Source organism: Salvelinus sp. IW2-2015, linkage group LG35 (assembly GCF_002910315.2).
Source record: "Salvelinus sp. IW2-2015 linkage group LG35, ASM291031v2, whole genome shotgun sequence".
In the NCBI taxonomy this organism is placed as follows: Eukaryota; Metazoa; Chordata; class Actinopteri; order Salmoniformes; family Salmonidae; genus Salvelinus; species Salvelinus sp. IW2-2015.
In genome coordinates this window covers 18677567-18703241 of record NC_036874.1, presented here as the reverse complement: position 1 = coordinate 18703241, position 25675 = coordinate 18677567, and the positions used below count along the sequence as shown (strand labels likewise).

The 25675-nt window shown below is 40.8% G+C and overlaps 1 long non-coding RNA gene, 1 other non-coding gene and 1 pseudogene across 2 annotated transcripts; 2 read left to right on the top strand and 1 right to left on the bottom strand.

The window, feature by feature from the left end:
• Positions 1-1351: 1351 nt before the first annotated feature.
• LOC111958803 (uncharacterized) lies at positions 1352-10014 on the bottom strand. The gene is made up of 3 exons (XR_002876578.1): positions 9747-10014; positions 8611-8701; positions 1352-3657 (listed from the first exon to the last, which is right to left on the bottom strand). It is a non-coding gene; the product is annotated as an uncharacterized lncRNA (long non-coding RNA).
• Positions 5052-5124, top strand: trnaa-ugc (transfer RNA alanine (anticodon UGC)). Its single transcript has one exon. It is a non-coding gene; the product is annotated as a tRNA-Ala (tRNA).
• The window catches only part of LOC111958802 (eukaryotic translation initiation factor 3 subunit E-like), a 48173-nt pseudogene continuing 31454 nt past the window's right edge, over positions 8957-25675 (top strand).

The window sequence follows — 25675 nt, the reverse complement described above, 5'->3', positions numbered from 1 at the left end:
AATTTTCCCGTAAGGTCTACTACACCTGTTGTATTCGGCGCATGCGACTAATAAACACGGGAAACTGTTGAGTGTGAAAAACCCAGCAGCGTTGCAGTTCTTGACTCAAACCGGTGTGCCTGGCACCTACTACCATACCCCGTTCACCCTCTGAATGGCACACATACACCATCCATGTCTCAATTGTCTCAAGGCTAAAAATCCTTATTTAACCTGTCTCCTCCCCTTAGTCTACACTGGTTGAAGTGGATGTAACAAGTGACATTAATAAGGGATCATAGCTTTCACCTGGATTCACCTGGTCAGTCTATGTCATGGAAAGAGCAGTTGTTCATAATGTTTTGTCCACTGTATATATTTTTTTCCTTTCAGTCTCCTTTCCTTGTCTTCAAAAAGACAGGCTTACAGTAGAACCACTGCACAGGCATTATATTTTGATTTCTGACAGAAGCAATCAGAGTTGGCAATCACTAAAATGAACAGTTACGGCCTGAAAATTGATGTGGAGTTTAGGTGCTCTGCGGTTTTGAAACAGTTCCTGTTAGTTTCCAGCCTTTTCTTTCTTTTTCACCGGTGTCATACAGTTGCGGAAAATGAAGACAGATGCAATTAGCAACAATGTTTGGGCTGAACCCTCTGGAGCCAGCTGTGCTGTGTCTGCTTTGAAAGCTGACTACAACCCCTGTCTGACCAAGTTGCTTTCAGCTCACCGCGAATCACTCTCTACAGATGACTTCAGCACACATTGCCTCTGATGATCTCCTCTCCGTAGCACCCTTTCACCTTACCCTTAGCCTGCGTGAGAGGCCCAGAGCGGGAAAACCGTGGGCCATCACAATTTAGCTACCTCACTCTCTCACTCACTCTCCCTAGGTTTCAATGCCAAGAACAATATTCAGCTCAATGTCAGCCCCCGCACAAGTAATTGACATTACTCACACAGTTAGAAGCTCAGGATGTATGGCTCCCCTGACACCTACTGTAGTAGTGTGATTGCTCATAGTGGAGTAGTGTATTACCACATGCAGTACATGATGTGTTGCTGGATTGGATTAATGTCCACCGTTCTTTCTCATTAAATTCATTTTAAACAAGTTTAACATCACCAGGCAAGAGAAGAATCTTAAAAGACTCATTCTCCATGTGTGTTCAGATGTGTTCACCCAGAAGTAACCCACTGCAATTTAGACATGTATGAAATGTCCCATCAAGATATGGGTTGATTTTAGAGGTACAAAATCAACTAAATCCCTAATTAAGTATGAGGCTTGAAGCTGAATTCAGATTTCCTTGACTTTATCCTAGTAGTTGAGCAGTCTATTCAACAATAGTGTGAGAGAAATGTTTTATCTTTCAATGCCAACCTTTATTTGAAATTTTAAAAAGGTGCTTGATATTATGCTGCACCATGGAACATCATTTCTTCTTTATCAGTTACTGTAACCTTAACGAAAGGATACAGATTCAGACTTTGAATTGTGACTTCTCACGCACATATGATACGCCATACAGTGACCAATCTGTCATCTACTGTAGAGAGCCTCTTTCATGTTTGGATGTTGATTTCCTCATATAACTTTATACTGGCACTGATTAAGTTTACTCTGAGTAGAGCCTAAATTTGAGTGTCCTTTAAGAGCTACCCTCACAGATGGTGGCCCTTCTCAGTAACGGTATCCTGAGCAGTAGTGGTCTGACCTTTAGCCCAAAGCTATTGCTACAGCTTGAAACATGGTACACTTCTACATCCTCCTGGGGGTCAGAGTTGAGGTTTACCATTTAGAGGAGTTATGGCCCTTTTCACTCTCATAATTACTTTCCTCCAATTGTTTTGAGACTGGTTTTCTTCTGAGCCTTCAACTAAGTTACATAAATATATGCAACTGCAATCATTCCAGAAATTCCGAATCCAGACGAAGAAGTATAAATGAATCCCATCCCATCTTCGACAGAAGCCATTGCTAAATAGCATGCTCATGGAGTTATTGGATTTCACATGTCTTTTCCAGTAAGAGTGTCCATGACCACACATTTGGAGATAACAAGGCATTCCCTGTAATGTCATGTTTTCAGAGAAAATTGCAGAGGGGAAATCAAGCTATGCATGTCATGAGGAGTGAGCATGGGAACAGAGTTTGGTGAGGTACTGTAGAGTTGGGGCCGAGCGAGTCAAATATTCTCTCTCTTTTTCTGAGTGGATAATATTACTGAAGTGTACCAACTACAGGATTCCAGCATCAAATGAACATACATACTTACAACACACACACACAAACACACACACAACTTCTCCTCTCTCTTTCCGAAAGACATAATATGACACGTGGCCACGTGAGGATTCTCCGGGGTTAGAAAAGTATTTACATGTTACTCTTGGTGTAAAAAGTTGACATGTGCTGTGCAGATGCTCTGCCATGCTTGGTGCAACTGGGTGCCTTGCCTGAGAGTTTGTATTGTTTTCTAGCCCCCTGGCTCGGTCGATAACCCCGATCCCACTGCCATCGAATCGGACGCTGCTGATGTCAGCATTGGGCTCTGGATCAGGAGTGTGGGCTGCTGATTTATAACCTGACACAGACCGCGCGCGAGGTGATGCATATCTAAAAGAATAATTGAAATTCATATGAGATACTGGCATTCAGATTGAGAAGAGACGCTTGGCTTTGCAACATCCAGCACAGAGACATTTGTCTTCAGATCGTTTTGATTTATTTTTTGACAGATATTAGAGAGAAGAGAGGCTGGTGGTGGAGGTCTTTGGCACTGTCTGCCTTCATCCCTCTCTTGGAATCGTTGACCGAGGAGGTTTTCAGAGAACTACAGAGCTGAGGTTTTTCATGGAATCCCTGGCTTATCACTATTGGCCCTTTAAGTTGATCCAGTTAGGAAAAGCTGAAAAGTATTTATCCTCTGAAAGACACACACATCAAGAGTTGGATCATTTTTCTGCATGCTGAAATATGTTGTTGTTTCTGACAGCATCCTTTTACTGGAGTGAGATATACTGACAGATGGATRGTGTGTGGCCACAAACCCACACAGTCTCCAAAGGCCTCCGCCTATAGCGTTCACAACATTTACATTTTAATTCAAGGAAACAGAAATGAGCATGTGGATCTGTGTATTTACGGCAGTTATCGGTGTAGTGTTTTACAAGGCTCCACTCTGGATCACTTTCTTCATTAGAATGGCTGTGTGATATTTCCGTGTCTTGCTGGGATCTCCTCATTAGTTATGTGTTTTTGCCTGTACTACATGGTTTGGTTGACAGAGAAGCACCTTGGCAGTGGTCGACGAGACTAAGATACAGTCAGAAATATTACCCAGCCTATATAGCTAATTTGGAGACCACCCTGCCTCCGCCACAGAGATTGAGTGTGATGCAGAACAACGGGGGAGGGGGAGGTTCAACAATAACTGCTTAAACAATAACTCCCCACAGCTACATGCTGAACTGAGGCGCATGCAGTGGGGCCTTGCAATACACAGAGAGCGAGTGTGGTCTCAGGCCGTCCAGCTGGAAAGGTCTGCTTTGGGTTGACCCCAATGTCCTGGTGCTGTCTCCAGAGTCTGGCTCCAAGGTTCCAGTTTCTATCCCAGTCTGTCAAGATCTTGGACTAGGCCCTCCAGTTCTGGACGGTCCAGACTGGAACCCATCTAATGAGAGAACAAAATAAATGAGGGGTAAATAATTGTGTGTGCACGTTTATTTTAAACGCTAGGAAAACAAAGTGCATGCTCTTTAACCGATTGCTGCCCACACCCTCCCGCCCGACTAGCATACCTACTCTGGACGGTTCTGACCTAGAATATGTGGAGAATTACAAATACCTAGGTGTCTGGTGAGACTGTAAACTCTCCTTCCAGACTCACATTAAGCATCTCCAATCCAAAATTAATCTAGAATCGGCTTCCTATTTCGCATCAAAGCCTCCTTCACTCATGCCGCCAAATTTACCCTTGTAAAACTGACTATCCTACCAATCTTTGACTTCGGCGATGTCATTTACAAAATAGCCCCCAGCACTCTACTCAGCAAACTGGATGTAGTCTATTACAGTGCCATCCGTTTTATCACCAAAGCCGAATATACTACCCACCACTGTGACCTGTATGCTCTCGTTGGCTGGCCCTCACTACATATCCGTCGCCAAACCCACTGGCTCCAGGTCATCTATTCTTACCTAGTCTTTGCTAGGTAAAGCCCTGCCTTATCTCAGCTCACTGGTCACCATAGCAACACACACCCGTAGCAAGCGCTCCAGCAGGTATATTGCACTGGTCATCCCCAAAGCCAACACTTCCTTTGTCCGCCTTTCCTTCCAGTTCTCTGCTGCCAATGACTGGAACAAATTGCAAAAATCTCTGAAACTGGAGTCTTATATCTCCCTCTCTAACTGTAAGCATCAGCTGCCTGAGCAGCTTACTGATCACTGTACCCGTACACAGCCAATCTGTAAATAGCCCACCCAACTACCTCACCCCCATATTATTACTTACCCTCTTGCTCTTTTGCACCCCAGTATCTCTACTTGCACATCATCATCTACACATCTATCACTCCAGTATTAATGCTAAATTGTAATTATTTTCACCTCTAGGGCCTATTTATAGCCTTACCTTCCTACTCTTCTACATCTGCACACACTGTACATAGATTTGTTTATTGTGTTATTGATTGTAAGTTTGTTTATGTGTAACGCTGTGTTGTTGTTTTTGTCGCACTGCTTTGCTTTATCTTGACCAGGTCGCAGTTGTAAATGAGAACTTGTTCTCAACTGACCTACCTAAATAAAGGTGAAATAAAAGGTTTAAATTTTTTTTAAGAATCTATGGTAACACCTCTCAGTGTCAAAAAAGGGTCAGAGTGCGTAGGCGTGCATTCTGCATTCACAAGTACATTCTGAGGAGTCTGCATCACAAAGTTTCCACACAGAAGTAGTACCAACATCCGGTACTACTAGGGCTACTATTGAAAATAGTTCTGCCTTCCGCAGTCACGTTACCACCCATTTCCATACACAGTGAGTAAACACAACATTCAAGAATGTTCCCGTGTGGCTCAGTTGGTAGAGCATGGCGCTTGCAYCGCCAGGGTTGTGGGTTCAATTCCCACGGGGGGARCAGGGTTCATTTCCCACGGGGGGACCAGGATGAATATGTATGAACTTTCCAATTTGTAAGTCGCTCTGGATAAGAGCGTCTGCTAAATGACGTAAATGTAAAAAAGAAGATTCCAATATGATAGGCTAGACCACCTTAGTTTTATGTAGTACAGCACTTTAAACCTTTGTCGCAGCCGGCCCGCCAGTGAGGGCATATATCTTTGGATGTCAACTGTGCACACATGAGCATGGGCTGTGAGCTATGAGCTCACTCAGCGCATTAGTAAAGTACAGTAGCCCTATAAAAGAATAACATTCAAAATGTGGTCTGCCCTGAAGRCTATAGACCTCAGAGCAGTGTTCAGGTCCAAGAAAGGCTCAGGTTCAGTAGCCTCAAATGACTAACGCGGGCAGGTCCCCTTTTGCTGTGTAAGTGTTTCCCTCTAGTTGGAACCTCGATGTGTTAATCACCTTAGCTCTCACAGTTTCCTAAAACGTCCACCAAGCCACAATTGGGTATGATTCACTGTAAAACACATAGGCCTAATTCTGCTTTTCAGAGTAAGGAAATAACCCGCTGAAAGGATCCAGCAAGGGAAGGTGATCACAGCTTTTTGAGTGACTCTGAAACCTGARGGATGTTTATTTGGGGTAAATTGTGTAGTTTGTYTGATSACTTTTATCAAATGAAATGTGCATGCCACATAATTCAAATCCAGCACAGTATCCCCTTAGTGTTCTACTAGGGGGAAATGTGAATAGCTTCTGAAATAAAAAATGTTAACCTTCAACAGAAAACTGATTCAATCTTAAGAGAGTATTCCCTTGCCTGACTTTTCCCAACATACTCCCCAGGGCACCTTCATTAAAAACACTGGCTGGTTGAAATAAGAGAAAACCAAACTCTTTAGTGTTTGAATCACTCTTTCAAACACACAAGATCCTTTGTCAATTATAATGTAGCTTGTGCTATTTAACCTGTGGTTGAAACGTATTCATTGGCTGTTGTTTGCAAATGTTAGGTTAGGCCTTCTCCAGATGAATTTGTACATTTCTGTACCATGGTGTGTTTTGTTGGGTATGTTCTATAAAATAAGTCAAATACAAAATCTGCAATCAAAGTTGGAAGAGAAGTACCAGTCGTATCAGGGTTGGTTGTCATAACATTGACACTTTCACTTTGCAAAAATATATCCCTATATCTTACGATTAAAAAGACTGAGGAAGACAAATCTTAACATAAAAYATATAAAAGACTAAACAGTGCACTTCTTCTGAGTAAAACCAAACCACTTAGTAATAGCTGGTAATTTCTTCATAATAAACCATGAATAATTGTTTCACAGGCATTTTCATGGACCCTAACCCTAACCCAAACCCATCCCAAGTAGTAAAACTGGCAAATAAGTGAATATGTGTAACGGTCATCTGTTGAAGGTGTGGACCAAAGCGCAGAGTGGTAAGTGTTCATGCTTTTTTATTGAAACTGAACACTAAGAACAAAATAACAACGAGAATAACCGAAACAGTCCTGTCAGGTACTAAACAGAAAATAACTACCCACAAAAACCAGGTGGGAAGAAGCTACCCAAGTATGGTTCTCAATCAGAGACAACGATAGACAGCTGCCTCTGATTGAGAACCACACCCGGCCAAACACAAAGAAATACAAAACATAGAAAATGAACATAGAATGCCCACCCAAATCACACCGTGACAATATGCAGAATTTGTCAAAGCACTAAGCATATTTGGCACCATTTTCACAAAAGGAATGCTGTTCAGTCAGTGGTGATCCAAATGATAAAAAAGATTAGGCTATATCATAAAACAAAAAAAGCTATTTTTAGAGTGAAGTCACTGCTAGGCCTACAAGTATGTGAGCCAAATGGAAGTGTGGTTGCCAAATGGAGGCATGTTTGTCTTTTTGAAAGATGGGTCTATTCTTTGGCAAATATTTTATCCACTTCAGAACTGGCTGGGTAAATATAGTTTACCATTGGCCAAAATAATGCTAAATGATCAGTGTGTCAGTTATTGATGATTGTGAGGAAATTAAAGGTTTAAATCGCTCCCTGAACAAAATAACAAACTAGCGAGCATCTAGAGATCAAATTACAGGGACATTTGTTAAATTTGTGCAAAAACAATCAAATTAACAATACAATTAAAAGATCTGAAATATATTTTACTCAAAAAGACCTTACTCAAAACTCTTGGGCAGAGGACACAAAGGAGCAGTGCTGGTGTTTTACTGACCTTTTTCTTCTTCTTCAAGTTTTAAAGATCACAGATTTTAAGTCAGGGCTGACTGTGTCTGAAGCACCCAGTAAAACAGCATCGGCCATGGTGAGTGTTTTTTTTAATTTTAACTTGTGTGCTTTAACCATTTGTACATTGTTACAACACTGTATATATATAATATAACATTTGTAATGTCTTTATTGTTTTGAAACTTCTGTATGTGTAATGTTTACTGTTAATTTGTATTGTTTATTTCACTTTTGTATAATATCTACCTCACTTGCTTTGGCAATGTTAACACATGTTTCCCATGCCAATAAAGCCCCTTGAATTGAATTGAATTGAGAGAGAGAGAGAGAGAGAGAGAGAGAGAGAGAGAGAGAGAGAGAGAGAGAGAGAGAGAGATTCCTAGTAACAAGGGGGTAATTGTTTGGGGCTATAGGACAGTGCCATGTGGTTGTCAAGCAAACAAGGTAGTAGTGGAACCTATTAGAGACGGACCATTTAGTATCTGATATTGGCTCTTCACTGCTGGGTATGGCCAACACATGGGCATTTTTATGAGGCATCTGCTGAAGTGAGGAAAAAAGGGTTTGCTTTTGCTGGGTAGTCAAGACCCTAATAACTGTGTAGGCAGGCAGAAAACCAAAATGTTTAATTAGCCTTATTATTATTATTTAATCAGCCTTATTATTATTATTTAATCATGTCTACGTTTATTTAAATCTCTGTGTTTTCCCATGTGCTTTATTTCATTGTGAAGAGTCAGTCTTTGAGCTTGGTGAACTCTATTAGACACTTCTCTGTTGGAGACATATTGGTGGGTTCTGGGGAGGCTCAATGTTTTCAATTTCAACAAGTTCACTTGGCAAAGAACTCCCTCTTCATAAATGACATGTTTCATTGTATCAACACTACAGTGACATGATGGTAGTCTTGAAAGGTTTACTACATAGTCATGCTTCCTTTTGAGTGGGCCTATGCAGGAGAAAAGCTGAATACACATTTCCATATGAGCACACCACATTATAAAATATCTTCATGAGACAGCCCTGCAAATCACAAGAGAAGGAGTTGTACACTCACAACACAAGTTCAACAATATTAACTAATTGGTTGCCAAAGGGATAACTTAATAATATTCTAATTGCAAAGTCTAATTAGAAGAAAATGTCTTCATGCACATGCCATTATCAGGAACAATTAAAAATAAATAAACTAAATTAGGACTGGAAAATTGTTAGACAGTATTTGCACTTACCCGCAAGGTACTTTACCAGTGTTGTACATTTGGTTTATTAGTTGAAGGCTACTCAATCCACTCATTTGTTGTATCTTGTCTACAAAACTGCCTGAGAAAAAAAGAACGTCTTGAATATGAATCTTGAACGCTACAATTAATCTTGAATGCTACAATGTGCCTCCAATTCGCTTTGTTGGACCAGCCAGTTAAAATAATGTACAGTATAATTAGACATGGTCATTATCGTCGTTATGCTCATTAAAATAGTAGTTAATAATAGTTTATAATCAATATGGCCAATCCGTGCAGGTACTGATGCTGAAAGTGACGTTGATTGGTCAAATTACGTAACACGTTCTCGCGTCTACTTCCTCCTCTCTCGCGGTGAAAATGGCGGAGTACGACCTTACCACCAAAATTGCCCATTTTTTGGACCGACATCTCGTCTTTCCTTTGCTGGAATTCCTTTCTGTCAAAGAGGTAAATGCGTGTGTTATGTTAAGTTGTACTTACAATCTTTTTTCGGTAGAAGTGTGTAAATAACCCATGTAAATAATGTAAACGCCACGTGCGTGAAAGAGTCGCGCATGAATTTTGGGCCTCGCGCTGTTTCAGGGCCAACAGCACAGACAGCTGAACTAGCTTGCTAGCTAGCACATGCTTCGTCGGTTAGCTAGTTATATTGGTTATTTAGTAAACGATATGTTGGTGTCAGTGTGATGTATATTAACGTATTGTATAACCTTAACTTCAGCACACTTGCTAACGTTAGCTAACTTTATTTTTTAAACCTAGGGTAACAGTAGTTAGCTAACTAACGTTTACCGGCACTGGCGGCTGCTGCTAATTTAATCATGCTAACGTTACTTATCTGGCTAGCCTAGTGAACAAACATTTGCTACGTGCGTTGAGCTTTTATTTTTCAACATTGCTATCTGCAGATCTTGGTAACATGACTCCTATATGCTAGCGAGATCCTCGTCTCAGTGTATTTAACAATAGTGTGTCCTTGTCAACTAGGTAACGTTAAATGTTATTGTTGTTAGTTAGCTACCTAGAAAGGTTGATGACTAGTTAACTATAAACGCTAGATATTCATTTAAAGTAACGTTACCACAAGGCAATAACATAAAATCACGATGCCCAGCGCTTACCCGTGACGTTGCAKAACGATTGAAGTTAATAAAGGGCCATCCACACCAAGGACCATAACTAAAAAATTATACACAACTCGAAACCTTGGCGAGCATCCACACCAGCGGTAGGCTGGAAAATAGAACGAGTCCAAATTCACCCAAGGCTGAAAAAAGGCAAAAGAACGTTGGCTAAACTGGAACACCAGCGTGAGTCCATAGCAAATAAATGGAATCGAACGTTTTTGACTCGAGTGACGCTTAGAATTCCATTTTGCCTTTGCCTAAATGTCACCAAAAAATGTATCCCTTTTTATTTTACTACTACAGTCTGTTCTTAAGACTAAACTGAAAAAGAACTTGTGTAGAAAGTAAACATCAGCACCTGGATGGTGCCAAGTGTGCTTATGTCTGCATTTTCTATTTTATTTAACCTTTTATTTAATTAGGCAACACAACATGGTACAAACATTATTGGGCACAGACAACAGCACAAAGGGCAAGAAGGTAGAGAAAACAATCACAACACATAACGAGGAAGTAAGAAAGAAATGGCTATTTCTGTTCTAGCGATCGATGATGGCAGAGTACGGTGCCCAGCCTTACATAATTAGAAAGGAGAGATTCTCATGTTTAAAATGGTGTACAATTTGTAAAATCAAAATATACACGTTGCGAGATATTTGGCTAAATAAACAGACATACCTATTTCCCTTCAGGAAACAATGGGACGACCTCAGAGTTCCATGAGTAATTTTTTTATGTTTACATTTAAACTACAGCGACGTGGGCAGGTCTCATTGCCAACAATAGCAAAGCAGGCATTGTGACAGAACAATAGGCTGGGAATAGAACGTTCGGAAGGCGAGTTGGTGCCACGGTGCTCAATAGAACTAATCGTAGCTGGTAGGGTGAAAAATGCCCTAAAATAAGGCCTGTTTTTTCCCCCATGATTACTTCAAAACTACGGCTAGCAGCTATGACGTTTGGTAATTTTATGAAACGGAGCTCCACAACGGATGCAATGAACTAGTTTTTCTCAGAAAAATGCATTGTTAAAAATGTCATCCAGCCTACCAGCACATTGTTTATCATTCTGCAGGACACCTGCCACTAATTCAACAGATCCTACTGCATGCTGTAGGCCTTTTAATAAGGTGTTAACACAAGACCATCCAGTGCTTCAGGGTGTGTTCATTGTCCAAAGTGACAACTGCACATAATACTTACATGTACGTGTAATATAGAAACTCATATTTTAAATTTAGTTATTCAAAAACAAATGCTGTTTAGCCACTTGTGGTTTGCAAGTGAATTCCATTTTTCTAATGATTATCAATTTGTTTAGATCTTTTTTGCTGTGCTCATGTCTGACCTGTGAGACAGTTCATTTGGCCTAGGACTGTTTTACATTTAGCAATAGCAAGCCTCCTTCACTCAAGGAAAAGGCTATTAGCCTAGTATAAACAATAATAAAAAATTAAAAAAGAATATATCAAATAGCTTTTCCTGGGATTTCATGTGAAGGGGAATGGTGGCGAGGCTTGAATAGCCTACTGCGCATGGAAACAGCTGGGAGAGATGTGTAGCTGAAGTAAGAAGCTAGATATTAGTCCATTCATTAGCTAAGTAAATYGGTGTATAAATATTTACCTGTCAAAGTGCAAGGGAAATAAAGTTAACCCGACTAGGAAATGGCAGATCTGTGCATTCAACCAGGCTTAGGCCTACTTTTTTTTACTTTATTTTTTTTTAGAAAATACAATTATTCTACCTAGGCTACAACAACACAGTGGAATGTATTATCATCAAGTGAATTCACAATTGTCTAGGGCTGTAAACTGCAATGATGTAGGCTAATTTGAATAACCACTCAAACATACTGTTTTGAATACTTCATGACACAATAACTGCGTACAGCCTAGGCCTGATTATGCAACCTTTTGGATCATTTATGGGTTTATTCTCCGCAGTTTAAAGGAACCAGGATTTTGGCATTGTCCTTTACCTACTTCCCCAGAGTCAGATAAACTCGTGGATATCATTTTTTGATTGGAGGAAGTTGCTAGCGCAATTGCAAACTAGAGTTAGTGCAATGACTTGAAGTATATGGGTATCTAGCATGGTTCCTTCATACTGGACACAGACAACAATGGTTTTCACCAGCCAAAATCCCAAAGTTGGAACTTAAAGGTCCAGAAAGGTACATCAGCAGGCCATCACTCACACTCTCTTTCTCCTTTCAAACTCCCCTATTCTACATTCAGCAAGCAAGTGCAAGCTGGAATCACTCCTAGATAAAAGCTAGTAGTAAATCAAATGCTCAAATTAAGTATACTACAATAGCTTGTTGTCTAGCTTTTCCTGGGACTCCAAGAGCTAAGGGATTAGCTGTAGCTGAGAGGCCAGGTGCGTAGTTGTGCAAAGAGGACCGTGAAGACAGACGAGATGTGTAGCTTAAGATAGAAACGAATGCAACTCCTCATTCATTTGCCTACTATTAGATGAGTTTATTAGTCACGTGCACAGGCTTGCACATGTAATTGCAGGGTACAGTGAAATTCTTGGGGGGGGGGGCTTGAGTTTACAAGGTCCAGAAAGGCATACTAGCAGGACAGTCAAAATGTGTATTTTGTCAGGATGTATCGGCGTTAAGATGGGATTGCCATCGGAAAATATGGCCTTCTGTTTGCCGTGGCTCATCGTTCTCCCAAGTTTTACTGCAATTAATGTGTCCAGAAAAATATGCTGACACATGCTCAGTTATATCTCCTCTCCGGGCAGCCTCGCACAGCTAGAACCAAGAACACTTCAATAGAACACTTTTTTTGATTGGTTGTCATTGTTTTATCGTTGGAGGGACACGGAAAAAATCGKTCTGAAAGTGATCCAAACGATAGCGCTCGTTATCATTCTCRGCTCTTTTTGTCGTTATTGTGTAAACTCTCCTGTTAATTTGAAACATAACAAAGAATTATATAAATCTGGTCCTTGGTGTGGACGGCTCTTAAGTTATCGTTTTTAGTCAAAGTATGATGATGTATTTGGGCTTGAAGTGGGAAATCCGAAGTGGGGTGATTTAGGATTTTTTCTGTGTTTCCCCTATGATATGACGTGCTAAAAATTCAGTCCTTTTTCTTTTCGGGTCCTTGGATTTATTTGAATGTTACCACCCACCAGCATGGCATTGTTTTTATTAATCAGAAACACCTGCAAAGTTCTTACTCTTCGCAAGTTGCAACTGAGCAAAATGCTTTTTGAAGTAGCATACACTTGGCTGCATAAGAGATGGAGCAAATTAAAATAAGTGGTGCAAACTTGTTGGGTAATTTATGCTGGTCTGTATTCCCCAAAGGTATATGACCATTTTATAAATGTGTGATATGATTGAATTTTACAACCCTGCTCCCAAGATGAATGGTTTTTACCACTAAAGTATTGCTTCACCACTTTGATTGGTGCAGCTAAACTACAAGTGTCTATCCTATAATGAACAGGCACCTGCAAAATATAATTCAAGGAACTTGTATCTGTTTTGTTGTGCTGTTACATTTGTTTTGGTGTTTAGTGTCATTTGCGAAGTCATTGTTGCCTTTCATTTCACTTTCCCTGTGAGAACCATGTGATGACTTTGCATTGCTGTACTGCAACCAACCTACCCAAAGTCGCACCGTGTGCGTTGTAATGTAAAGAAAAAAATAAATAAGTGTCTTGTGGAAGATGCGAAGAGAATAACAATTGATGGTGAAGTCAAAGATACTGGTTTCCATCTGTGATGAGGTTTTCAGCCTAGCCAGCTGGCTATTCTTTTGAATACAATATTTATTTATTTTAATTATTTTTTWAAAACTAGCAACAGAACGTTAGCTAGCCTGATAAGATTAGCAAGATGTCTAGCTAAGGTTAGCATGCTAGCTAGCTACACTAGCAATTGTCAGTTCTGTATTTGTTAATGTTRCTCCATTCCACGTGGAAATCACCACCGTGTTCTTTTCCAGCTCCAATTCGTGAATATGTACACGTAGCTTGCATCATTCTTCGGCGGTGTAACCAAAAGAAGCATTTACGCTCTAGGGCAGGAATTGTCAAAATGAGGGCGGCATTGCCCTCTGCTGGGCGACGTTAACCTCTACCACTTCTCTCTCCCGGATCCGGGATCCTCCTCATCAAAAAAGCTGACTAGCCTAGCCTAACGGGACAGGGATATCATATAATATAATTTTCATGAAATCACAAGTCCAATACAGCAAATGAAAGATAAACAGCTTGTGAATCCAGCCATCATTTCCGTTTTTTTAAAATGTTTTACAGTGAAAACACTATGTATTTCTATTAGCTAACCACAATAGCCAAACACACAACCGCATATTTTCACCATGTTTCTACCGCATAGGTAGCTTTCACAAAACCGACAAAATAGAGATTTAATTAGTCACTAACCAAGAAACAACTTCATCAGATGACAGTCTTATAACATGTTATACAATACATTTATGTTTTGTTTGAAAATGTGCATATTTGAGGTATAAATCATAGTTTTACATTGCAGCTACCATCAAAAATATCACCAAAGCAGCCAGAATAATTACAGAGAGCAACGTGAAATAACTAAATGCTCATCATAAAACTTTTATGAAAAATACATGGTGTACAGCAAATGAAAGATAAACATCTTGTGAATCCAGCAAATATTTCCGATTTTAAGTGTTTTACAGCGAAAACACAATATAGAATTATATTAGCTTACCACAATAGCCAAACACACAAACGCAAAAGGTAGCTTTCGCAAAAACCAGCAAAAGATATAAACTTAATCACTAACCTTGAACAAATTCATCAGATGACAGTCTTATAACATCATGTTATACAATACACTTATGTTTTGTTCGAAAATGTGCATATTTAGAGCTACAAATCCTGATTATACATTGTGAATACGRAGCATCGATTCACCAGAATCTCCYGAGATATTTTGGACACTCACCTAATCTGACCAAAGAACTCATCKTAAACTTTACATAAAAATACTTGTTGTATGGCAAATGAAAGATACACTGGTTCTTAATGCAACCGCTGTGTTAGATTTTTWWAAATAACTTTACCATAACATACAGCTTGCGTTATTGCGAGACAGCGCTCACCAAAARGGCGGAGAATAGGACTCAACATTTTACACAGAAATACGAAATAACATCATAAATGTTTTCTTACTTTTGTTGAGCTTCCATCAGAATGTTGTACAAGGAGTCCTTGGTCCAGAATAAATCGTTGTTTGGTTTTAGAATGTCCATTTCTTCTGTCGAATTGCAACCTTGGCTAGCCATGTGCGCGAACTTGCCCATCAACTCTTGGCGCAAAGAACGGAAAATTCTAAAGTCAATAAACGTTAAATAAACTGATAAAACTCGGTTGAGAAAACCTACTTACATTTACATTTAAGTCATTTAGCAGACGCTCTTATCCAGAGCGACTTACAAATTGGTGCATTCACCTTATGACACACACACACACACACACCACACCACACACACACACAACACAAAGTACCAGTCAAATGTTTGGACACCTAATCATTCAAGGGTTTTTCTTTATTTTTACTATTTTCTACATTGTAGAATAGTAGTGAAGACATCAAACTATAAAAAAACATATATGTAATCATGTAGTAGCAAAAAAGTGTTAAACAAATTCTTCAAAGTAGCCACCCTTTGCCATGATGACAGCTTTGCACGCTCTTGGCATTCTCTGAACCAGCCTCATGAGGTAGTCACCTGGAATGCATTTCAATTACACGGTGTGCCTTATTCATTTGTGGAATTTATATCCTTCTTAATGCGTTTGAGCCAGTTGTGTTGTGACAAGGTAGGGGTGGTATACAGAAGATAGCCCTATTTGGTAAATTACAAAGGTCAGTCAACACGGAAAATTTCAAGAACTTTGAGTTTCTTCAAGTGCAGTCGCAAAAACCATCAAGCGCTATGATGAAACTGGCTCTCGTGAGGACCGTCACATGAAAGGAAGACCCAGAGTTACCTCTGCTGCAGAGGATAAGTTCATGAGAGTTATAAGACTCAGAAATCACAGATCAAATAAATGCTTCACAGAGTTCAAGTAACAGACATCTCAACATCAACTGTTCAGAGGAGACTGCGTGATCAGGCCTTCAACATTGAATTGCTGCAAAGAAACCACTTATTAAAGGACACCAATAAGAAGAAGAGACTTGCTTGGGCCAAGAAACACGCGCATGGACATTAGACCGGTGGAAATCTGTCCTTTGGTCTGATGAGTCCAAATGTGCGTCTCCGTGAAACGCAGAGTAGGTGAATGGATGATCTACGCACTGTGAAGCATGGGGGAGATGGTGTGATAGTGCTTTGCTGGTTATTTATTTTGAATTTAAGGCACACTTAACCAGCATCGCTACCACAGCATTTTTCAGCGATACGCCATCCCATCTGGTTTGCGCTTAGTGGGACTATCATTTGTTTTTCAACAGGACAATGACCCAACACATCTCCAGGCTGTGTAAGGGCTATTTGACCAATAAGGAGAGTGATGGAGTGCTGCATCAGATGACCTGGCCTCCACAATCACCCGAATTATATTACTTTATGATGTTATTATCACATGTATCAAATAAAATCAGAGCCGGAGATATTCGCCGTGTATACGTAACGCTTTTCAGAAGCCAATGTCGAGCTCRGCGGCGCYCCTTGGTAGACAAAGAAAATTCCTGACCTGCCACTCCAAAAGCTCTTGTTCGGCCTCAGATCAAGCTAGACACCCCATTCCACCGTCCACTGCCTGTTGACATCTAGTGGAAGGCGTATGAAGTGCATGCATATCGATAAATATAAGGCAATTGAATAGGCAGGCCCTGCCTGAAACAGAGCCTCGTTTTCAGATTTTTCACTTCCTGCATGGAAGTTTGCTGCAAAATGAGTTCTGTTTTACTCACAGACATAATTCAAACAGTTTTAGAAACTTCTGAGTGTTTTCTATCCAATAGTAATAATAATATGCATATTGTATGATCTAGAAAGGAGTACGAGGCTGTTTCATTTGGGCACGATTTTTCCCAAAGTGAAAACAGCGCCTCCCTATGGACAAGAAGTTAACAACCAGGCCTCCATTACAGCTAAACATGTTTTCTAACTTCATTAGTCAGGTTAGAAGCTGAACTTCATACATATGTCGTTGTCAACAGTTCTCTTAAACTGGGTCGTCAAAGTTAAGCATTTGAAACTGTATATTCCAAAAGAACCCAATTTCCCACCTTTTTAACCATTTACACTTTCAGATCTACAATGAGAAAGAACTGCTTCATGGAAAATTGGATCTCCTTAGCGAGACCAACATGGTGGACTTCGCCATGGATGTTCACAAAAATCTCTTCCCTGAGAAAGAGATCCCCGCCAGTAAGTAGACTGCACACTGCTTGGTCTACCTCCTAAAATGTTTGTTAAAGAAACCTGTACAGTGATATGGGTTATGCATGGTTCAGTATTGTTCACACTTATTGATGGAACAATCACAAGATGGCGGCAGAACTGATTGCACACCATTCCCCTCACATTTTACAGTCATGACTAATACAATACTCACTGTCCCAAAATCTAGTATCAACTGTCATCTTTAATGTTTCATGTAATGGTATTTTCCTGGGTATTGCCTTGGTCAAAGCCTCTAATGGTTTCTCTATGTCCATGTGAAGCCCTAAAGGAGAAGAGGATCACTGTGGTGGCTCAGCTGAAGCAGCTGCAGGGTGAGACAGAGCCTATTGTGAAGATGTTTGAGGACCCAGAGACCACCAAACAGATGCAGTCAACCAGGTGAGTTAGAACCTCCTCCACCACTTGACTGATGGATGGTTTAGGAGTTGTCATTTGCATTTTATAGATGGTCCGTCATTAACAATGCCATATTTTTGTTTTGCAATTCTTGACGTACCAGAGTAGGTTTGTTTTTCTGTCGTAAGATTCTCTAACTATGCAGGCTTAAGGAATGAAGTTCAAGTGGCATTTAATTGAGATGGTAATAAAATAAATTGCTATGCCTACATTTTGGATACAATTATTTCCCTAGAGTGGCTTTAGGGTTACATCTTTCAGACTCAGCAAACGCAGACGAGGAGACCGATGCACAATGCTGCGGTGAATGTTAAGGACATTTGGTCTGTGCTGACTTTGCCGTGATTTTAAAATAGTTTGGTTAAACTCAAGTCCTCATTCTTTACTTGGCTTCTTGGCAGGAATGAGTTCAGTTCATCAAAGGACACATCCACTTGCCAATCTAGAATTCTTTGTTAAAGGTTTGGGTTTCAAACACGTTTATCAAAGCAGGCATTTTATACTGACCATTATGCCATTGTAATGGGAGTTTTGAAGCCTTGTGAATGTGACTTAACTTTTTGGAGTGCAGTCTGTTGTGCTGCTATTTGCTATTCAGATTTCTGTTTGATTAATCTCTCTTCATGGGCAGGATCATGTTTCTCTTGTTATGCGGGGATTCGTTTTGATACCATTGGATTTGTAAAACAGTACAAGACATGTCCCGGGTCACCAAAAAACTCTTCACAAAACCAAAAGGACAAGCCACGTCAATTTTAGCGTACTGCGCAAATATCAAATTCAATATTGCTTAGGCCTAGCCAATAAATGCTTAAAATTGTRGTTCACTTTCTGGATTATTTTTGCAGTGTTTCTGATCCATGTTCATAGGTTGAGTAAATTAAACAATTCTATGGATCTTGAGTTTGTCAACTTCCATAGCTTCTTTGCAATTTTTGGTGCAGAAGAAGGTGGTGGTGGTAGTAATGCAATGCTGTCTACCTTTTTTGAAGGGGTATTCAAGGCGTAATGTCGACCTTTACATTTGGATATGTGGATTATCTTGCCGTTGTTCCTGTGGGGACTGTGGCTTGAAAGGCAGTTGTGGATGGGAGAACCTGGGGCAGGTCTTGGTGAAGACTGGCTGTTACGGTGACCATATAACCACCACACCGGTGGTCATGAAGGCAGTCAAATTCCACCTGACTGCTTAGTCATGGTAGTTACGCTTCTCCAAGTGCTGATTCTCATTAGTAGCCTACCAAACTTGCTAATTGCCTGGTACTCAGCATTCTATTGCCCCTCTAATCACTCTTACATCAATGCAAATCTAATCAAACACTTAATGAGAGCTCATGTTGGGCAACATTTCTTTAGGCTATGCAATTGCGTGAGGACAGTGATGGGCTCAATTAAAATAAAAGATTCCCATCAGCTTTCTATAGGCTAAGCCTACACAAGCCTACACAACAGCCTACACAACTTTCCTACTATTAAGCACATTTATTCGATTTACAACAGGAGTATAGCCTGCCTGGCTGGGATGAAAGTGAACCACGGGAAAAGCGTCCTCCATTCGCTATTTAATGGCATAGATGAGATGTTTTTGAACATTTTTATCCTGCCTGTTTCGAGACAGAATGGATGATAATCACGCACCTAAGTCAAAACAAATTTTACACATTTTTTAATGAACCTTTATTTAACTGGGCATGTAATTTATATGTAAATACACCATTAAATCAAGAATAGTATGATGGGTTAATATTTTCACCAATCACTTGCGAATGATGCCCTGGGTAAGGCATGAAACAATGCATGCTTTCTTTTGTTGGACTTTTTTCAAATCCTAGTCGCACACCTCATGTAGCCTAGCCCATAGGCCTATGTTTTGATGAGGTTTTTATCATTACTAAAGTGGCCAAATAACTTAAAATTATGCACATTAATATGCTTTACAACAGGTTTAGAGCCTAACTGGCATACATATGCAGCAAGTGAGTTTCAAGGTGGGGAAGATCATTTTCACCATAAAAAATTAACTTAAAAAATAAATAAAAGCATTACATGCGTAATCGCAGTTACGGTCACTTGGTAATGTTGTTAATCGAACATTAGCGCTTATCGCCTACTGCCGTGTGCGCATTGCTGCGCTTTTTAATGTGACAAAATAGCCTACTCCTTTTATTAGCATTCTAAGCTAAACATTCTGATCTTTTGTGTCAGCCTTGCGTAAAAATAAAAAGGTTTTTGGGGTGCTAGTGGTTGTATTCATTTGGGATCCATCGCATCCCACAACTGTCCCAGACTATGTTAGGAATATACATTTTTAGCACAGAATAGAAGAGGCAATGTTTTATGTCCTTGGGGGATAGTAGATTGACATAGGTTAGAGCTTTTGCTGTTTGTTTGTTAGGCCTACTCATCTTGTTGGCCGACAAAGTAAATGTGGACAGTCCTTCCAACATCTTCAATATGCACCTCGGAATTGGATAAGGACACGTGCAGTTGCGTCCCTGACGTGTCGGTCTAAACTTGTATCCTGTGAGAAAGACGTGAGAGGCGCTTGCACAATGGCCGCTAAATGCATGACTTTTTTTAGGGGGCATAACGGCCACACAAATGGTATGCCGCTGGGAAATTCTAGGCATTATTAAGTGCTTGTCCAATTGTTAATGAGACTGAAGTGTGTCGAGCATACACAAAAAAACTAGGCAGAGCTCATACCGTTCATGCAACTTTTTTCAAGTCATCAAGTCACGTCATGCAGCCTTAGGATGCATTACAAATCCCCGTGTGTGTCACAACTAAAGTTACATAAATAACTAAGTATATAGGATTATCTGTTTCTTTGTTAACCGCTCAACACCGACTAGACGCATGTGCGCGCTCCCTCAAATCGTTTGCAGAAAATATCCTTTATTTTCTAAATTTTATTCCTCATACTATAAAATAATGCCGTGGAATTCACAGCCATATGGCATAGCCATATCTGTACCTAACATTAGGACAACTCAGAGTATGCTATTCTGTTCTTCTGAATTAGACCTAATTTTAATTGTTTTTTTAGACCTGTATAAATTAATGTATTTATTGTGGAGGGTATATTACATGTAATTATTAGACTTTTTAAAATGTAGATGTTCCAAAGGTCTGCATTAGTGGCTTGTAGGATGCTAAATGTGTATGTTAATTAACAGTCAATTACTGTGAGATCAGCAGTTATTTGCTTGACAATTACCGGCTGACAATTTCGTGACCGCCGCTGCCCTACTAGAGACTATGTAATCCACATGGAGAGATTGAGGAACTTGGATTAATCACTGGGGACAGGTCAGGACTGTGATCCCACAGTGCTCAGTGGAGATACATTCCCCTCTACAGGGAAGCTTGTCACCCAGGAGCTACCGGAGTCAATCTGTCCTTTATTAGTTTCTAGGCAGGAGATGGTGAGAACTGACAAAACTACATGTATAGCGTACAGGGAGACATTTAACTGTTTCCCGAAAAACTGAAAAGAAAGACAAGTGAAATGTTATCCCGAAGACCACCGTTCATTCACATTGACTCTAGTTCAGGTGTTTATCTTAATTTAGCAACTCACATCCAGAAATTAACTGAGCGACTAGATCTGCAGTAATCACAGAATTCTCAACTCCTCCCATCGTTATATCGTCTCACTCAGTTCCATTCTGGCTCTCTACACGTGTGCATGCCGCGCACACAAGCTCTTGATTACTGAAATGACAGTCTCATTAAAAACTAAAGATATAAATAAAAAGTATGTAGGCAATCTATATTCCCTGCCAAAATCGCAACAGATTTATCACAAATTCAGAATGGACTGACCAATTGGAGGCTGTTATTTAGCTTTACACGCCATTAAACCGCAAGCACACTTTCAGTAAAACATGCACTATACAGTGCAATCGGAAAGTATTCAGACCACTTGACTTAATCCACATTTTGTTACGTTGCAGCCTTATTCTAAAATTCATTGTATTTTTTACCCTCAATCCACACTACCCCCATAATGACAAAGCAAAAACAGGTTTTTAGAATTTTTTGCAAAAAAACAAATCACATTTACATAAGTATTCAGACCCTTTACTTTGTTGAATCACCTTGGGCATTGATTTACAGCCTCAGGTCTTCTTGGGTATGACGTTACAAGCTTGACACAACTTTTTTGGGGTTTCCCCCATTCTTCTCTGCAGATCCTCTCAAGCTCTGTCAGGTTGGGTAGGAAGTGTCGCCCCACAGCTATTTTCAGGTCTCTCTCGACTTATCCCGAAGCAACTCATACGTTGCCTTGGCTAAGGGTTGTTGTCCTGTTGGAAGGTGAACCTTCGCCCCAGTCTATTCATCTTTGCCTCGATCCTGACTAGTCTCCCAGTCCCTGCCGCTGAAAAACATCCCCACAGCATGATGCTTCCACCACCGTGCCTTACCGTAGGGATGGTGCCAAGTTTCTTCCAGACATGATGCTTGGCATTCAGGCCAAAGAGTTCAATCTTGGTTTCATCAGAGCAGAGAATCTTGTTTCTCATGGTCAGTCTCTAGGTGCCTTTTGGCAAACTCCAAGCGGGCTGTCATGTGCCTTTTACTGAGGAGTGGCTTCCATCTGGGCACTCTACCATAAAGGTGTGATTGGTGGAGTGCTGCAGAGATGGTTGTCCTTCTGGAAGATTCCCCCATCTCCACAGAGGAACTCTGGTGCTCTGTCAGTGACCATTGGGATCTTGGTCACCTCCCTGACCAAGGCCCTTCTACCCCGATTGCTCAGTTTGACTGGGCAGCCAGCTCTAGGAAGAGTCTTGGTTGAATCCAATTTTCTTCCTTCCATGAATGGAGGCCAATCTTCTTCAATGTAGCAGACCTTTTTTTKTTTTCTTTTTTAACCTTCCCCAGATCTGTGCCTCGGCACAATCCTGTCTCTGAGCTTTACGGACAATTCCTTCGACCTCATGGCATGGTTTTTGCTCTGACTTGCACGGTCAACTGTTTGACCTTTGTATAGACAGGTGTGTGCTTTTTCAAATCATGTCCAATCAATTGATTTTACCACATGTGGACTTCAATCAAGTTGTAGAAACAGCTCAAGGATGATCAATGGAAACAGGATACACCTGAGCTCAATACCAGGGTTTCATAGTAAAGGTTCTGAATACTTGTATTCAAATTAAAACAAAAATATCTTATTTACATAAGTATTCAGACCCCATGACTTTTTCCACGTTTTGTTTCATTACAGCCTAATTCTAAGATGCCTCATAATGACGCAGCGAAAACAGGTTTAGACATGTTTGCAAATGTATTCAAATTAAAACAAATAGGTTTAGACATTTTTGCAAATATGTAAACAAGGTATGTTGTGCACCCCTTCAAATTACTGGATTTGGTTAGTTTAGCCATACCTGTTGCTTACAGGTGTATAATATTGACCACACACACCCATGCAATCTCCATAGACAAACATTGGCAGTAGAATGGCCTTACTAAAGAGCTCTGACTTTTAACGTGGCACCATCATAGGATGCCACCTTTCCAACAAGTCAGTTGGACTTGTCGATTGGTGGGAAGAATTTGACTGGCCTACACAAACCTTTCGGATGATTTGGAAAGCCAACTGCGAACTTGGCCTATTCGCCCAACATCAGTGCCCGACCTCACTAATGCTCGTGGCTGAATGGAAGCAAGTCCCCGCAGCAATGTTCCAACGTCTAGTGGAAAGCCTTCCCAYAAGAGTCGAGGCTGTTATTGCAGCAAAGGGGGGACAAACTCCATATATGCTCTTGACTTTGGAATGAGATGTTCGTCGAGCAGGCGTCCACATACTTATGGTCATGTAGAGTATATATTTTTTTATGCCTCTGACATGGATGCCGTTTTCATTTTATGACATAAAAAATATTTATTTGGCAAGCGACTAATCTAAGGCTGCAATTCCAAAGCTGCAATTGTAAAGTGAGATTGATCCCCCCTCTAAATGTTGGATCTTGACAGTTTAATGGCGTCAGTGTTGAAGATGAATGTTGTAAACAGCCTGTGAATGTTCACACACAATAAAAGTACTTTTGCTGCCTGTCAGACTCTTGAGGTACAAGGGAGCAGCTCAAACTGTTTTGAAAATGTAAAGTCCCTTGATTTGCCAGGACTGTAGCAGTTCTAGAGTTCCAGAAATTGAAAAATTACACCTGAGTGGGGCTCAACACTTAACCTGCATCCACCAACTGGTTACTTTAACAAAGCAAGGCCACTAACTGTGACTCTCTTTCTCTCTTTCAGGGATGGACAGGCCCTTTTTAACTATCTGGCGGAGAAACACAGCGTAAGTTTGGACCGCTTTGCTGACGTCTCACTTCTAAGCTGCATTTCCCATGACTCCTGTGTGAACCCGCTGTTTAGGTAACGGGGGGCCCAAGAAGGGAGACATGTAATGACTTCCCAAAACCGTAACTCATTTTTGGGGGTTTTACGGCTTGCAGAAAATTCTGTGGACATTTTACAGTCTGTGGTGAATTGTTAAGAATAGATGGAACAGCTCGGGACACATGGGTCTGGCCGCAAGAATGCCTGGGAGTCTATATTTGGCGTGACACTTTATACACCCCCCTCCCCTGGCATCCCGCTGACCTGCACCCTGTCCTCAGTGCACCTCCACAGCCCGTAGGCCACTCGGCTGTGGGAAAGGGCGGTCTCCCTCCGCATCGCAGCGGCTAGCAACCACTGCCTGTCAAAGCCACACTGCATCTGTGAGACTGGACTCAGTTCCCAAACTGACGTCAGCGTGCTGTGATTTAGCAGGAGTGTACAGTTTAGGGCTCCATTCAGAGAGATTCCACCCCCAAAATGGACAGTTATTGTTTTTACTGTTTCATTCACTAATCTCCCCCCCCTTCTGCGCCCCCTATGGACATTTCCCAACATACTGTTCCCCTGCCCCCACCACCCAACGGTCATTTATCATTACTACAGTTGTGTGTACTGAACATAAATAAACACAACATGCAACATTTTAAAATATTTTACTGAGTTAGTTCATATAAGGAAATAAGTACATTGAATAAAATAAATGAGGTCCTAATCTATGGATTTCATTGACTGGGAATACAGATATGCATCTGTTGGTCACAGATACCTTGGGTAGGGGAGTGTTGTCCCACTCTAATTCAATGGCTGTGCGAAGTTGCTGGATATTGGCTTGAACTGGAACACGCCAGTTATCCCAAGTTGAAGTCAGACCAAAGTTGACTCCTCATACCTTGTTCGTAGTATAGGGCTCAGGTCGGTTGTTGAAGGCTTTTCGCGAATAGCCACAGGTGACAACGTACATGTCAAAGTAAGTTGACCTATATGTGGTAATGTAGCATTCCGTATGGGATGTTGACATGGAGCTACTTGTACATACAATTCCATACTTAAATTGCTCAAGGGCACTACAGCAGGCAACGGTATCTAGGATGATACCAGCAAACCTCTGGTTGACCGCGCACTCCTCACCGTATTTTCCCATCTGAGCAGGGATTCGGACCGGCAACTCCCATTTCTGTAACTGGTCTAGGCAGAAGCTAATGGGGATCCATAATAAGTACTACCTGCTGACCCCATTGATCAGTGATGGTAATCAAACAGAATGGGCTCTGAAATCGAAGATTATTCTAGAATTGCCCTCCTTACTCCAGCCACTCTGGTGTGGTCTGGCATTGACTGGATATAACACCATGGCTCTCATCTAGGACCATAATCTTACATGAGAGTTGTGAGAAAGCTGACAGTATTGTCATCAAATAAATAATTGCTTGTGTCTATGCTCTGAATAGTTATCGAGCGAAACCATTGATCAGCCTTTTTCTCTTCCAGTTCCGTCAGGAGTACCTGGACACTCTGTACAGATATGCCAAGTTCCAGTACGAGTGTGGAAACTACTCAGGGGCAGCCGAGTACCTCTACTTCTTCCGTGTCCTGGTAAGTCAAGTAGCTCTCATTTCAGTGTACTCTTATCAAATATCAAACTGGCAACCTTGGATACTAGATGTTCACAGCAAGTTACTAGATCTAGATACTTAATTTTTTTTMGATTATTATGGATTTGTACCCTTGCAACTTCATCAGTAG